The 16727-nt window shown below is 43.1% G+C and overlaps 1 long non-coding RNA gene across 8 annotated transcripts in view; it reads right to left on the bottom strand.

The window, feature by feature from the left end:
• The window catches only part of LOC119349709, a 10784-nt gene extending 2648 nt beyond the window's left edge, over nucleotides 1-8136 (bottom strand). For 3 of the 8 annotated variants that reach the window (XR_005169504.1, XR_005169501.1, XR_005169505.1), the window contains exons 1-5: nucleotides 7737-8136; nucleotides 6693-6866; nucleotides 6283-6337; nucleotides 3016-4161; nucleotides 26-155 (exon numbers count right to left, since the gene is read on the bottom strand). This is a non-coding gene — a long non-coding RNA (uncharacterized LOC119349709). Of the gene's footprint in view, nucleotides 1-25; nucleotides 156-3015; nucleotides 4162-5510; nucleotides 5543-6282; nucleotides 6338-6692; nucleotides 6867-7736 lie in introns of all 8 variants that reach the window. The other 5 variants (XR_005169506.1, XR_005169507.1, XR_005169503.1 and 2 more) reach the window with 5 other exon arrangements.
• Nucleotides 8137-16727: the final 8591 nt, after the last annotated feature.

The raw sequence follows: 16727 nt of genomic DNA, 5'->3' as shown, positions 1-16727 counted from the left end.
AATGGGATAAAAGATGGCTCAAAACCTCTTCCAAGATGCAGTTTCTTGAATAAAGTGGCCGCCTTCCAAACTGCAGGTGTTGAAAAAAGTGCACACATGCCGACAAACTAGATCGCATGTCGAAACTTCATTCATGGGACCATGCCAGATAGCATCTGTATGAAAGCAAAAGATGAGATTATGGGAAGAATATCGAGCTATCAACTGGAAAATGAGATGTTACTTTTGCACCAAGCATGTTACAAAAAGGATACATGAGAGAATTATAAAAAGTTCAAAGGTGGCATAAATGTGTGTGCATGTGCATGTGCCTGCGTGGGGAAATGAGAACAGAGAAAACAGAGTCGTAAGGTGGCATAAATATGTCAGAGAAATTAGAATTCATACTCATTGGATTCTGAACAGGTAATTTATCATGTTCTCCAACAAAAAGGTATAATGTTTGTGCAATAACATCTGAATCTTGCTCTTGTTGAGAAAAAGAAACAATGAATATACATCAAATTCCATAAGTGCCAGTTTTGGGAATAAACATGCAAGATTCAGAACGAAGCATGAATGATCGCACAAATATTCCTCGCGGGATGTCTGCCAAGCAAGCTGTCAGTCTGTCACAATCCTGCATATCCTTTTTCTATCACAGAAATGAAAGAAATTCTGGACTAAAAGAGGTACTCCATGCTTTCATCTATACTAGTACTCCCTGATGAGTGGGCTTTGGTCATCCCCATATATAGTATCTAATTGATTGTATAATTAGTTGTTTATAATGGCCTTGGCGCTACACTTAAAAGTCTTGCACTATTAGCTGGCCGCCTTTTTTCATTGTTTCGGCTCATGCCTTAAGAGTATGTGTCTATATGCATGCAATTTATACACCGTCAGATGGGCTGATTTGGTGAGGCATACTTAAGTACCGTTGTATCTTGTTTGTTTTAGGCCGACTTATACCCCTGGTATTCTCAAAAAGGACCCGTTCTGTCAAAGGAGGAATCCCGATGAAGTAAAGGAGAAGGCAGACGATTGCTAGCCAAGAGGAGGTGACATTGCACCTGGGGAATGGCGTGTCTGCAAAGAGTCAAAGAACGAAGAGAAGGAACAAGCTCCAAGTTAATGTGGCTTAAGTAGGTGAACCACCAACGCAGCCTCTCTCCACCGGCTATTAATAGCCGGCCCCGCATTAGCACCCCAGGGTCAAAGAATTTAGCCAACTACAGGGATCAGGCCAACTCGGTTCTTCCACAACACAATGCACATCAGATCGATGCGGCTTAAGTAGGCCTACAGCAAGGACGACACTGTCTGTGCATCTACATGTGGGGCAGCATTTGGAAGTTTAGAAACTCCATAACAGGTGTGGTGAACTGAAAACTGTCAAGACTTCGGTGATACTCTCTGCGGATCAGGCGAAGGAGAGGCTGGAATCCTTCTGCCTGTATCTAACGAAGTACCTCCAAACCCCTCTACAAATCCTGGGTGGCTGATTACTGCCACACATGGAGGAATGCGGACGTTGCCTCCTGCTACTCCACTTCTGCCAGCCAACTTGTGGACAGCCTGAAGATCTCGGAGTTCAAACAGTCCCTGTCTGATTCACCTGATCTCGGCGCCCGTACCTGAAGGTGAAGCTCATCTCCAGCACAGCTTCGCCTCTGGAGATCTGCTGGTCCCCTCAGCCTGACACTACGCCCTCCAAATATCCAGGCACTCGAAAGGAATCGAGGACGAGCTCAAGCTGCTACCTGCCGTTTGACTTGTGCATCCTTTGCTCTACCACTCGCGCCTGCATGCGCTGCACGGGGACTTAGTCCATGTAGTTTTTTACTTCCCATGTTTCTTTCTAGTTTTCTAGTTTCATTTCCCTCTTTCTATCTGAACTCGGCCTTTTGGCCTTGCCTATACTTGCGACTATATGGTTTCATTCTGAGCTAATGAAACTGGGGAGGTTGCATCCCTTTTCATCTTTAAAAAAAAACCTCCAATTTTAGCTGTTATTGTCAAAAGTTTCTGCTGTGTGAAAAGAACTTCTACAACCAGTGATTGTGTCAAATTTCCATTAACCGAAAAGAAAACAAAAATTTGTTCTTCATTACAGTCTTCGATAGGTCATTATTGTCAGAGTGGTAAACAGACTAGGCATAATTTCATTTTCAGCTATCAACGATTTCAGTTGCACAATATATAAGCTAGTGCCCATCTCAAACAACCCGCATTACTCAGTTCAGTAAGAAAGTGTGCCCTGCAACGATAGAATATCAACCTAAACTCACGAAACTTCCGCACATGCGAAGCTATATATACAATTTAAATTTATATGTGGTTTTTAGATATGTGGTTCTTAGAGTGCACATTCATAGGACAAACTTTTCAACAAGCATCGATTAACCAAAAAAAATCTATTAGTATGATTGCCCCTAAGGACATGAAGGTCTTGACAAATACTCCCTCCGTCCCATAATATAAGAAGTTATTACATCCAATATACCCACATATTGGATGTAATAGCATCTTATATTATGTGACGGAGGGAGTAGGAATACAACCTTCTATACAGATGCTGCAATTTTTAACTAACCATCTCAAGTACACTATCTAAGAAAAATTCGGTATACATACACAATATCCCGACTCCAGTCTGACTACTTGAAAAAACAAATATACATAATATCCTTACCCCAGTATGATCTACACCACTTGAAAAATCAAATCATCAAACTACGCTTAGCCAGGTTTTGTAGGGTTCTATTGTTCTCAACGTTTAGCCCGATGCAACCTCATTTCCAATCATGAGCAGTGTTTTTATCACTAAGAATTTAAGAAAATACTGTTATGAAGAATGGAAGGTGAGAAAGGCACATATGAGATTTATATTAAAATATATCCACGATATTATTAGCGTGTATTGCCTGGGAGATAGATGGGAAGCCAGGCTTTGAGGCAAGCACGGAAGATATAAGGGGCGCTGAAGAACCTGCGCATCAAAACCCTTGCTGAATTAGAGCAAAATAGTCTTACCTGGTGAGAAGGATAGGCAATGGTGTAACTGTTGGAACCTTCTTCATCCCTCCTGAACCAGCAGTCCAGGACCAGCAAGATGTGCTGTAAAAATTCGAAGTTGTCAGACTGCTCCTTGAATAGGATCTTCTGTAGTCTTGCAGAACCACCAAAATCCTGCAAATGTAAAGTATAAGTGTGGCCAAGACAAGAATATGGATTGAAATAGAGTTGTCAAGGTATCAGAGAATAGTCTTCAAAAGAGAAATATTTAAAAATATATCACCATACACAATCTGCTTGTAAATTTGTGTATCACCGAGAGTTAATATGTGAATAGTATGTATGTATACAGAAAAAAAAAACTTAAAACAGTAACAGGTGGGAAAGTAATTCCTGTAAACATCAAGAATGTTTATCCTGCCGATCTTCCATATTAAGCTTCTTAGCTAAGCCATTGTAATGAGCAATTTGCTGAGAGCGTCAATAAATCTGCCATAAAAAAACTAAGCAAACAAAACCAGAAAGGCATGGACAGGAGATTGGAGCACTGTCCCACAAACTCAGCATCTTCAATTCTGGAAATCCATAGGAATCCATGGGAAGCGAAACAAAGAAGGCAAAAACTGTGACTGAAGTACTAAACAGATGAAATCACAAAGCCTAAATAGTTGTTAGAAGACGCACATCTAGATCATCCTCATAATCCAAGAGAAGCAGCAAAGAATGCATCTAATCAAAGAAAACCAATGTAGCAAGTGCACAAGATTATCTTTTACAAAAAAACAAACATTAATTATTTCCTATGAACCCAAATAGAGCTGTGTATGCACCAATGGATCACGTAAACAGATGATGCTAGATACATCTTATAGGAGAAAGAAATGTAGCAACAAACGGCTGAACCTATAACGTAACCTGGTTCTACTCTGAGTAAAAGATGATCTCTACCAAAACCATGAAACAAGAATTTGCTATCTCCAAGCAAAATTATTGTTGAAGTTGCGATCTGAGACACCATGGACAGTAATACAAATATTGATCTAAACTTTCATGAACACTAACTTAGATCTCTCATTTCTTGGTGGTTGCTGTAATTTTCCCTTCTCTTCCACCTAACTTCTATCTTATTTGCTTAGATCACCGAGGTCCTACTTTCAACGAGACCTGCAAGAATTGCTATTATCAGAGTAATGCACAACAGTATAACAAGAGAGAATATGAAGAAAAAAACTGTAAGAAGAACAAGCAGACAGCACACTAAAAACTTAGCCTCTCTATGTTCTGTTCGACTGGACACTGACCACACAAATGAGAAATGTATAGAAATTGTTCGAGATCTGAGAGTAAAGGATGCACATATGAACCAAAGCGGGATTACATTATGGTACTTAAGTTAATGGATCATCACAGCCAAGTGATGAATTACATGGCCAAGGTAAATTTCAAATAACTTGACACAACCAAACATAGTGCAATCATAGCATTGTGTTCTCCTGTTCACTCTGAAATTGGAACTCGGAGCAGTCTTTAATTTCTTCAGAAGGATGTCACTCAGAATAATCTCAAAACAATTGCAATGAAGGAAATTAGCACCGTTGTCACCCTCTAAAACTAAGTTTGGGTAATAAACATTTCAGATGGGCAACAACTATCAATACAGTAGGTACAAGTACAATGAGAAGGAAGTAGTGTTGGGGTCAGAGAGAACCTAGGGAGTTCAAGGTACATGCTTATCTATGGGCCACCTCTTCTCTTGTCTTATTAAGGCTAAATCTAAGAGAAAAAACAGACGAATAAAAAGTACTTGAAATGTGGGATACATGAATTTTCAGCCTAGAAGTTCTGTAATACTAAAACAGTGAGTCAAACTTCCCTTGTTGTAGATTGCGAGTTATCAACAGGGAAGGAAGGGCTGGTGGGAACTGAGCATGCAAACCAAGTTCATAGTAAACCACTTCAAGAAAAGAACCATGCCAGTGAAAAATGATGAACAACTCAGTAAATATCTGAATAGGTTAAACTAGCTGGGGACTGCTACACTAAAGAGCTGCCGCATACATTTACTCAGTCTATTACACAGCTCGAACCATGATCCAAGATAAGTTGATGATTTTGCACAACCCTTTCTGACAAGCTCTCCTAGTGCTAGGGACAACACTGTAAGAAGAAATCACAGTATTTAATGAACTTATCTAGAACTCTGGATCTATCACCAAACTATGGCCAACAGTTGATTGCTTGTACATGTCTATCTCTGGGATCCTGGACTATGGCAACACTGGATCCGAGACGACAGCATCTTTATCTCTGGGATGAGAGCATGGTGCAAAGTTCTCCAATTTATGTTGTTACTGTCAAAAGTTTCTACCATGGGCAAAACGAACAAACTGTTTCTCTTTGTTACAGTCTTCAATAGGCCATTATAGTGTAAACGGATTAGGTATGACTACATTATCAGCTATCGCTAACGATTTCAGTTTCACAATATATGGCTAGTGATCATCTCAAACAACCTGCATTACTCAGTTCAGCAAGAAAGAGTGCCCTGCAACAATATGAATAATTGAATATCAATCCAAACTCACAAAATTTCCACACATAAAAAGCTACAGAATGTACATTTATATGTAGTTTTTAGATATCTCATTTTAAGAGTGCACTCATTCATGGGACAGACTTTTAAACAAGCATGGATTAACCAAAAAAATTATTTGACTATAGTATGATTGCTCCTAAGGACATAAGGTCTTGTCAAATGGGAGACACAACCTTTAATACAGATGCTGGAACTTTTAACTAAACTTCCCAGGTACACTACCTAAGCAAAATCTCGGTATATATTGATAATATTCTGACTACGGTATGATCCACACTGCTTAAAAATCAAATCATCAAACTACACTTAGCCAGCTTCTGTAGGGTTCTACAGTTCTGACTTTACAATCAGAGGTCTACGCTTAGCCCAGATGCAACCTCATCACCAATCATGAGCAGTTCTACATTTCCTAGGGAGTAGTCCAAAATCCATAATCATGAATAGATGACTTCATGTGCACTCTGGTAAGCCAGAAATAGGACTTAGTACTATCAACACACAAAGTATCTAACAACTCTCTTCTAATGATAGCATGACTCAAATGTCCATATTTTAGCTTAATATCTAAAAGATTTTCTGCACACACAAAAAATAGCTATCCTGGTGAGCAGCAAGACAAAGAGGAAAAACTAAATCCTGACAAATAAAGCAAGTATATAAGATATTGATATAGCTAAAGTCAGCTATACCATATACTGTGTTAGTCCTTCCACCTTCCAACTTTGCAAAACTGAAGTCAACTATCTGTCACACATAGAAACATGTGCATTAGTAAAACAATGATGCTATCTAAACTCCTGTCATGTGAATTATTCATTTAGTTCAAAATACTAAGGAAGAATCAATATTTGGTCTTATATACTCTAGCTGCAGTCAGGGGTGAATTTACGTGTAAGCTGTGGGGTCAGCCTACTCCACAGCTTTTTTGAAAAACAGCCTATAAGGCTATAAGTATTGTTGATTTACTGTTTACTATGAAGAAAAAAATAAAAAAAATACCATTGACCCCACAGATTATTGTGGCTGGGGCCGCCACTGGCTGCAGTGCTAGTCTAACATGATTATTAGTTTTACACTAAAAGTAGTTTATTAGTAGTACCAAAAGGGAGGAGGAAGGAAACCATGCTGTGCTACAGTAGGGGAGGTGGTCCGGGAACGGGCGCACCATAGCCATGGCTGTGCCGAGCGCCTTCCTTCACTAGCATCCGCTGTTTCTGAGAGGGCACACGCGTGGACCTCCCGTTCCTGCTCCAAATTAATAAATGGCAGTTTCCTGTTGAGAAAGGACATAAATTAAAAGCTTCTTGAATCTGTTTCTCTCTTAATTGAACACAGAGTGGTCTTTAATTTCTTTATTTAGGAAGGATGGCATTTAGAATGATCTCAAAACAATTGCAACGAAAGAAATTAGCACCATGTCACACGCTAAAACCAAAGTATGTGTAGAACATTCCAAACGGATAACAACTATAAATACAGTAGGGACAATTTTGAGTGAAGTAGTGTTGGTGGTCAGAGCGAACATAGGTTTCAAGGCACATGCTTATATATGGAACATAGGGTTTCAGGGCACATGCTTATATATGGGCCACCTCTTTTTTTGCCTGAAGGCTAAATCATAGAGAAATATCAAACAAATAAAAAGTAATCAAAATGTTGGATACATGGGTGTTCAGCCTAGAAGTTACTGTATGTAATACTACTACACAATGAGTCAAACTTCCATTGTAGTAGGTTGCAGGTTATCAACAGGTAATGAAGGGCTGATGGGTATTGAGCATGCAAACCTGTTCATAGTAAGCCACTTCAAGAAAAGAACCATGCCAATGACAGTGAGAAATGACAAACAAGCAACTCTGTAAATACCTGAATCGGTTTAACTAGCTGGGGACTGCTACACTAAGGAGTTTCTGCATGCATTTAATCATTTAATCGTGATGAGCATAACTGAGATTTGTTGCAAATTGCAACACAAGCATATAGTGCAGACAGATTAAAAGGGATCGGCATGGTGCTAATTAAAGGGAGTACACCGCGTCATCAAATCGAGCAGCTTCGCCAGGGGCGTTGGGGGTGGAGGGGAACGCGTCGAGACAGGAAAAGTGGGAGGTGGGTGCAACGGGGAAGGGGAAGACAGATCTACCTCCAGATGTCAGCCTGTAGCTGCAACGGGGACAGCCACCCCATGGGGATCGGGGACGGGACAATATCACCCCGGCGCCGGGAACGGGGACGGGTGGTGGGGGCGTTGCGCGGGGAAGGGGAAGACAGAGCCATCCCCGGTCGGGGAAGTCCACGTTGCGGCGGAACCTACCAGAGCACGCCGGGGAAGGGAAGTCCGCGGCGAGATTGGTGTCGCTGAAGAGCGCTGCGCATACAGCCATACAAGGCTCGAACTGCGCGAGGGGAGATGGTTCGCAGCCACGCAGGAGAGGAGGGCCGCCGCCGCCGTCGCGGGCCACGTCGGTGGAGCCGGAGCCGGAGACGCCGGTCCGGGAGGCAGTATGAACGGGAGTTGGGCTGGGCTGGACTGGCGTGTGCGGAGGGCCGGTAAGAGCTGGCCTTCTCGTGGTTGGGACCCATTGGTCGGTCTATGTTACTCGAACTTGCATCGCATGGTTTTTTTTTTTTTTTGCATGGTAATACGTGTCTCATTTATCTCTACTCCTAATGGAGCAGTTGGTAGTCTCGCTTTCAGGTTTTTTTTTCGTCACACCTACTATGGTTTTTTTTCGTCCCACCTACCATGGTTTTTTTTCAACCGGTTTTTTTCATCACACCATCCCCACCCCTACCCCACCCCATTCACCGCACGCAGTCAGGTTCCGTTTCCCCCCTTACGTCCCCGATTCATGCATGACAATCAATTCTTTTCAAACGCAATCATGCATGACAATCAATTCTTTCCAAACGCAATCAATTAACTTAAGGTAACCAGACACAATCAATTCAATAAAACGGAGCGATATCTCGGGCGATTTTCTTGCTCCCGATATATAATGGTGCTAGCCAATCTGTTAACAAATGAGAAGGAAACAATCACGTGTATGTAGGGAAGATAATCGTGGAGATTGCAGGGCAGTTAAGGCTGTGCGTCACATGCAGGAAGGATTTCCCAAGTTCAGCGAAAGAGAAGGAAATCTGAGTTGGTGAATAGTCTCCACGATTTATTTTCGTCTGGCTTTTTTTCGTCTGGTTTTTCTTCGTCCCACCTCCCACCACCACCCTCTCACTGGTTTTCCTCTTTTCTCGTCTAACCGGCAACACCCAATGTATTTATGGTAATCAATCACAATTAATCCACGTATGGTAAGGCTATAAACTCAGAAATCTCAAATATGATTATTATAGTAATAAATCCATCCAGGTATGGTAAGGTCATAACTCAGGAAATTTCGAATATGGTAATTATATGGCAATAAATCAATCCAGGTATGGTAAGGCTATAAATATAAAGGAAAACTATTCCTGTGAGACGTCTAATACATGGCTTTCGTCAGACCAGCATCTCAGCAATCGTTTTGGAGCCATGCATCCAACAACGCCTGGCTGTACTATATAACCCCTCCGAATCATCCTCACATCCACCATCAAACCCTAATCAACTACCTCGCCACCCTCTCTGCCAAACCTGCCATCTGGATCCTCCTCGCTTCAACCTCGCTCTTATCGCACCACCGCATCTACGTTCGACCAGCAAGTCCTCTGGCAAGAACGCACACACCATGTCGCCTTGATGGCTAAGCATGTGCATGTGTGCTTCATGCCCCCACAATCTGGCCGGTGTGGCACTGTAATTTCGCCGGTGTGCAGACCTTCGTTTCCTCTGCTACTCCTCGTCAGATATTTTGTAGTTGCTGCTTGAAGTGGTATGGTCGTGCTCTGCTCGTTGAAGCCTGTAATTGGGGCTGCATGCTATAGACTCATGAGGTCCCTTTTCAATGTGGCTGCGTGGTAGCGATGCTCTCATGCGTGCTACGTCGGCTGTGCTCCAGCGGTCTTGCATTTGGCCGGGTTGAAGTATACCATATGTGTAGTAGCCACACGTGATTCAGATTTTGTTCACATTGGAAGTACAAGTGATTGTTGTTGGAAACAAATTTCCACCCTTTTGGAAGCATAATTTTCTTCGGTCAAAATGTATATGTAAAATTATTGGTATACTTTCTACCTGCAATTCAATTACCTATCAATGGTGTATCCAACATTGCTCTATTTTTCTTCCTACACATAAGAAAAATCTCTATTCCTAAGGGAGCAGTTGGTAGTCTCGCTTCCAGGTTTTTTTTAGTCCCACCTTCCACGGTTTTTTTCGTCCTAAAAAAATCTACGAAATTTCGTAGGTTAACCAGGGACAACTCCCACCTCCCAGGTTTTTTTCGTCCCACCTCCCATGGTTTTTTTTGGTACCTCGTCCCACCTCACACTAAGCCGCCACGAACCGCAAAAACCGCCTACCATAGCCAAATCAACAAATCTCTCTCATTAATGCAATTTTCTTTAGGAAACAAATAATGGATTCTTTCCTACCTTAGCCAAATCAACGGATCTTTTCTATTAATGCAATTTGCTTTAGCAAACAAATAATAGATTCTTTCCTACCTTAGCCAAATCAACGGATCCCTCCCATTAATGCAATTTGCTTTAGCAAACAAATAATAGATTCTTTCCTACCTTAACCAAATCTATGAAATCTCATCATTAATGCAATTTGCTTTAGGAAACAAATAATAGATTTTCAGGAAACAAATAATCTCTAATCTCTAATAATTTCTACTCCTAATGAAACAGTTGGTAGTCTCCTCCCACCTTCCATGGTTTTTTTTGGTACCTCCTCCCACCTTCGCTGGTTTTTTTTCGTGGATTTTTTTCATTCCCTCCCCTCACTTCATCGGTTTATTTTCGCGTCACCCTCTCACACAACGAAAGAAATCTAAACAGATCAGAACTTTTCATACTGGCGCAAGTTATTTAGTAATGTAGAATCAATCACGAACAATCTCTAAAGATCAAATCTAAATTAACTAACCTTACCTTAAATCACTCAGTTACATTAATTAGAAAACAAATAATTGATTTTCAAAAAATCGCTCAATCACGTAAACCTTACCTTAACTCACGGATGGTAATCAATCTCCAAACAAAGGAAACAATACATCGAGGGAGCAGTAAATAAACTCCCTTTCTTATGACATGTATATGATCTTTCCTTCCCTCTACGTTGTCGAGCGTTCTTGATTCTCGAGGCTGATGCTTGGCTGCGTCACTGGGTCGCGACGGTGCTGGAGGACGAGGACGGCGAGGCCGGGTGCCGCGGCACCGCGTTGGCCGCGGCCGGTGAAGGGGGCAAAGAAGGGCGGCTTCCCTGGCCCTGGCCATGGCCGTGACCCTGTGAGTTGGTGCGGTGGAAGTGGCACTTGAAGGACATAGCGTGGGTGGCCGACGCGCAGACGCGCTTGGAAGCGGGCCCGTGGCCCGTGCCGGACGGCGCCGACGCCGACCCGGGCCACCTCCTCCGCGTATTCTTGGAGCTGTGGCTGGCCGATTTACATAAAATTAATTCCCTCAGTTGTGGTGGCAAATATAATACACATAATCCATATTGTTATGTACTAGCTTGTGTGTGTGAAATAGATGGATTATGGTCCCGTACCCAATAAGATGGATATGTGTGTGTTAGAGAGAGAGAGAGGGAGAGGGGGAGAGAGTGAGGAAGAGGGAGGCAGAGAGTGTGTGTGAGGAATTGATGATAAAAAAGGTCGCCAATGTCACTTGATATATATGAGAATATTAATATTGAACTTTTAAAGTTAATGTGGCCCCGTTGCAACGCACGGGTGTTCTTCTAGTATCATATAAGGATCATAGTACAAGCCACGTGCATACCGACCTGACAATACTGAAAAGACAGCAGAACACTAGCCTTTGCACATAGGAGCACCAGCCAAGAAGTAAAATTACAAACAAGACTGAAGAATCCTCTGAGCTTGGCACCAACGTCCGTCGCCTGCCTCTGGCACCACCATAACAGCCACCAAAGGAGAAAATGACAGATCACCTTCACACCCGAGCTCGACGCGGCTCCATCGCTGATATGCAGTGCGCTGTACAACAGAAACTCAAGCAATACGGTCACTGTGTACGGTGTAACGTGAAAGTACGGTCACTGTGCGTCGTAGACTGCTCGTACACCACCTGTTGACCACCTGACTCCGAGTCCGCGCGCCAGGTGTCACGTGGAGAAGCGACCCGATGGCATATTTGCAAACCCACCCCCCACGTTGCGTGAAAAATGCCCGAAGCCCGGCCCTCCCACGTCTCTCCACCTCCCATGTCTCTTCGTTCTTGGTCGAGGCGATCAAATCAGCGGAAAAAGTGACGAAGGTGTGGTGCTCGCAGGCGCCGTGTTCCGGCGTCGTGGTCGGAGCAGCAGGCGCGGAGTAGTTTCTCCTCGCGGTGGTGAAGAGGAGGTGCTGCCGCCATGTCTCCTATTCGTCGCCCCGACGGAGCCCCTGCCCCTGTTTACCGTAAGTTCAGATTTTTGCGTAAATCTTCTTCTTTCTCTTCCATTCGAGTTTGATAGGGCTGGCATTGTGTTCGCCTACGGTATGTGGTAGTATTTATCGTGTCTATGGAGATTTAGGTTTAGGGTTTCCCGAACCGAATTGGGGGTTTCTGATAGGGTTTTAGGTTCTGGTCGAACGGTTCAAATTTTCATCGATTCCGCATGAATTCTTGTTTGTAAGGCACTGCAATATGATTTATGTACCCGTATGTGCACCTTTGTTGGAATAGGTTTCGATTTTGATCTATGGTTTTTGGAGAAAATTGGGGGTTTCTGGTACTTTGTACTGTTCTGTTCAAAAAGGTCATTTTTGGTCAATTTTAACAGAATGAATTATGCTTTGTTGTTGCAGGAGCAAGAAGTGAGAAGTTCTCAGTGCAGTTTCATCATGGTGGTTTTTTCATGGGTGAAGGAAGCAACAAGGCTTATGTTGATGGACATCAAGTTTGGTATGACAGTTTGGATAAGCTCACCTGATCTCCAATAGTGGTCGAACATTTAGTAGAAGAGATAGGCTGGGAGATGGCTGACGGGCTGAAGGCATATTATCATATCCAAATACTTGACATTAGTAGGAATTCTTTGAGACTTATTAGTTCTGAGGAAGATATTGATCAAATGATGACATTTCTATCAATTGGGCATCATTTTTTCAGTATTTATCTTGATCATGATGACAACTTGATTACTAAGAAGGTTGTTGATGATGTGGTCCAATTTCCAAGGGCTCAACTTCCACCAGTGTTTAGCCCTTCAAAATATGGTACTAGTACTAATCCTCGAAGTAGCAAGCCTGGAAATTCAGAAGAAGATTGCCCTATACCAATTCAGGTTGTTTATCCATACAATGTGCTAGACAGGGAAGAAGATGGCAATCCATTCATGTTTATAAGAAGGCAGCGCACATTTGGTGAAGGAGCAGAGGAGAATGCAGAGCAACAAGGTGAAGCAGGGCAACATGAAGATGTAGAGCAACATGAAGATGCAGAGCATGTAGGGCAAGAAGGAGAAGCAGAGCCACATGAAGATGCAGAGCATGTAGAGCAACAAGGAGAAGCAGAGTAACATGAAGTAGATTAAGATGCAAAAGCACAACAAATCAGGAGTGCCAGAGCAAATAAGAGATGTTATGAAGGCAATGTAGGAACAGATAGTGACTCAGATGACGGTGACTTTTGATCCTGGTGACATGGTGATAGTTCAGTTATGGAGATGATGACCTTTATGCTGACAATGTGGATGGGGATGAACCAGTTTAGAGCAAGGATAAGGTGAAGCAGAAAATAGCAACTATTGCAAAATATAAAGGAGTTGCAGGGCAAGGAAAGGAAGAAAACATGCCAGAGTATGAATCTAAAGGTGAAGATCTTTGGGAACCTGACTCAGATGATGAAGTACAAACCAAATTTAGAGCTAGAAAGGAGGATTTGACTTGTCCAAAATTTCATGTTGGACAAGTGTTTGAAAATGTTGATTTGCTTAGGAAAGCAATTAAGGAATACAACTGCAAGACCAGAGTTGTTGTAAAGTTACCAATGAATGATAGGAAGAGAGTCAAAGCAGTCTGTGATGATGATGTTGGGGAACGTAGCAGAAATTCAAAAATTTTCCTACGTAACACCAAGATCTATCTATGGAGAGACCAGCAACGAGTAGAAAGGGAGGAGAGTTTGCATCTACATACCCTTGTAGATCGCTAAGCGGAAGCGTTCAAGTGAACGGGGTTGATGGAGTCGTACTCGTCGTGATTCAGATCACCGATGATCAAGTGCCGAACGGACGGCACCTCCGCGTTCAACACACGTACAGCTCGACGATGTCTCCCACGCCTTGATCCAGCAAGGAGAGAGGGAGAGGTTGAGGAAGACTCCATACAACAGCAGCACAACGGCGTGGTGGTGATGGAGGAGCGTGGCAATCCTGCAGGGCTTCGCCGAGCACCTACGGGAGAGGAGATGTGTCACGGGAGGGAGAGGGAGGCAACCAAAGGCCTTAGGTCTGATTGCTCCTCCTTTTCCCCACTATATATAGGGCCAAGGGAGAGGGGGGAGGCGCAGCCTTGCCCCCTCCTCCAAGGAAGGGGTGCGGCTAAGGATGGGGAGGAGTCCATCCTCCCCAAGGCACCTCGGAGGTGCCTTCCCCCTTTAGGACTCTTCCCTTTTTCCTTTATCTTGGCGCATGGGCCTCTAGGGGCTGGTGCCCTTGGCCCATGAAGGCCAAGGCGCACCCCCTACAGCCCATGTGGCCCCCCGGGGCAGGTGGCCCCACCCGGTGGGCCCCCGGGACCCTTCCGGTGGTCCCGGTACAATACCGATGACCCCGAAACTTGTCCCGATGGCCGAAACAGGACTTCCTATATATAAATCTTTACCTCCGGACCATTCCGGAACTCCTCGTGACGTCCGGGATCTCATCCGGGACTCCGAACAACATTCGGTAACCACATACAAGCTTCCTTTATAACCCTAGCGTCATCGAACCTTAAGTGTGTAGACCCTACGGGTTCGGGAGACATGCAGACATGACCGAGACGTTCTCCGGTCAATAACCAACAGCGGGATCTGGATACCCATGATGGCTCCCACATGTTCCACGATGATCTCATCGGATGAACCACGATGTCAAGGACTCAATCGATCCCGTATACAATTCCCTTTGTCTAGCGGTATTTTACTTGCCCGAGATTCGATCGTCGGTATCCAATACCTTGTTCAATCTCGTTACCGGCAAGTCACTTTACTCGTTCCGTAACACATCATCCCGTGATCAACTCCTTGGTCACATTGCGCATATGATGATGTCCTACCGAGTGGGCCCAGAGATACCTCTCCGTTTACACGGAGTGACAAATCCCAGTCTCGATCCGCATAAAACAATAGATACTTTTGAAGATACCTGTAGTGCACCTTTATAGTCACCCAGTTACGTTGTGACGTTTGATACACCCAAAGCACTCCTACGGTATCCAGGAGTTACACGATCTCATGGTCAAAGGAAGAGATACTTGACATTGGCAAAGCTCTAGCAAACGAACTACACGATCTTTGTGCTATGCTTAGGATTGGGTCTTGTCCATCACATCATTCTCCTAATGATGTGATCCCGTTATCAACGACATCCAATGTCCATAGCCAGGAAACCATGACTATCTGTTGATCACAACGAGCTAGTCAACTAGAGGCTCACTAGGGACTTATTGTGGTCTATGTATTCACACGTGTATTACGATTTCCGGATAATACAGTTATAGCATGAATAAAAGACAATCATCATGAACAAGGAAATATAATAATAATACTTTTATTATTGCCTCTAGGGCATATTTCCAACAGTCTCCCACTTGCACTAGAGTCAATAATCTAGTTCACATCGCCATGTGATTAACACTCACAGGTCACATCACCATGTGACTAATACCCAAGAGTTTACTAGAGTCAGTAGTCTAGTTCACATCACTATGTGATTAACACTCAATGAGTTTTATGTTTGATCATGTTGCTTGTGAGAGAGGTTTTAGTCAACGGGTCTGAACCTTTCAGATCCGTGTGTGCTTTACAAATCTCCATGTCATCTCCTAGATGCAGCTACCACGCTCTATTTGGAGCTATTCCAAACAACTGTTCTACTTTGAGCTATTCTAAATTATTGCTCCATTATATGTATCCGGTCTCTCTACTCAGAGCTATCCGGATAGGTGTTAAGCTTGCATCGACGTAACCTTTACGACGAACTCTTATACCACCTCCATAATCGAGAAAATTCCTTAGTCCACAAGTTACTAAGGATAACTTTGACCGCTGTCCTGTGAGCCATTCTTGGATCACTCTTGTACCCCTTGACTGACTCATGGCAAGGCACACTTCAGGTGCGGTACACAGCATAGCATACTGAAGAGCCTACGATTTAAGCATAGGGGACGACCTTCGTCCTTTCTCTCTATTCTGCCGTGGTCGAGCTTTAAGTCTTAACTTCGTACCTTACAACTCAGGCAAGAACTTCTTCTTTGACTGGTCCATCTTGAACACCTTCAAGATCATGTCAAGGTATGTGCTCATTTGAAAGTATTATTAAGCATTTTGATCTATCCTTATAGATCTTGATGCTCAATGTTCAAGTAGCTTAATCCAGGCTTTCTATTGAAAAACACCTTTCAAATAACCCTATATGCTTTCTAGAAATTCTACATCATTTCTGATCAACATATACTCATCAGAAATTCTATAGTGCTCCCACTCACTTCTTTGGAAATACAAGTTTCTCATAAACTTTGTACAAACCCAAAATCTTTGATCATCATCAAAGCATTCATTCCAACTCCGAGATGCTCACTCCAGTCCTTAAAAGGATCGCTGGAGCTAGCATACCTTTTAGCATCCTTAGGATCGACAAAACTTTTCTGATTGTATTGCATACAACCTTTCCTTACAAAAACTAGTAAGGAAACTTGTCTTGACATCCATCTGCCAGATTTCATAAATGCAGCTAATGCTAACATGATTCCAACGGACTTTAAGCATCGCTACGAGTGAGAAAATCTTATCGTAGTCAACTCCTTGAACTTGTCGGAAA

Source organism: Triticum dicoccoides, chromosome 1B (assembly GCF_002162155.2).
Source record: "Triticum dicoccoides isolate Atlit2015 ecotype Zavitan chromosome 1B, WEW_v2.0, whole genome shotgun sequence".
Classification (NCBI taxonomy): domain Eukaryota; kingdom Viridiplantae; phylum Streptophyta; class Magnoliopsida; order Poales; family Poaceae; genus Triticum; species Triticum dicoccoides.
Note: the sequence above shows the minus strand (reverse complement) of the source record. Positions and strands in the feature narration are given on the sequence as shown.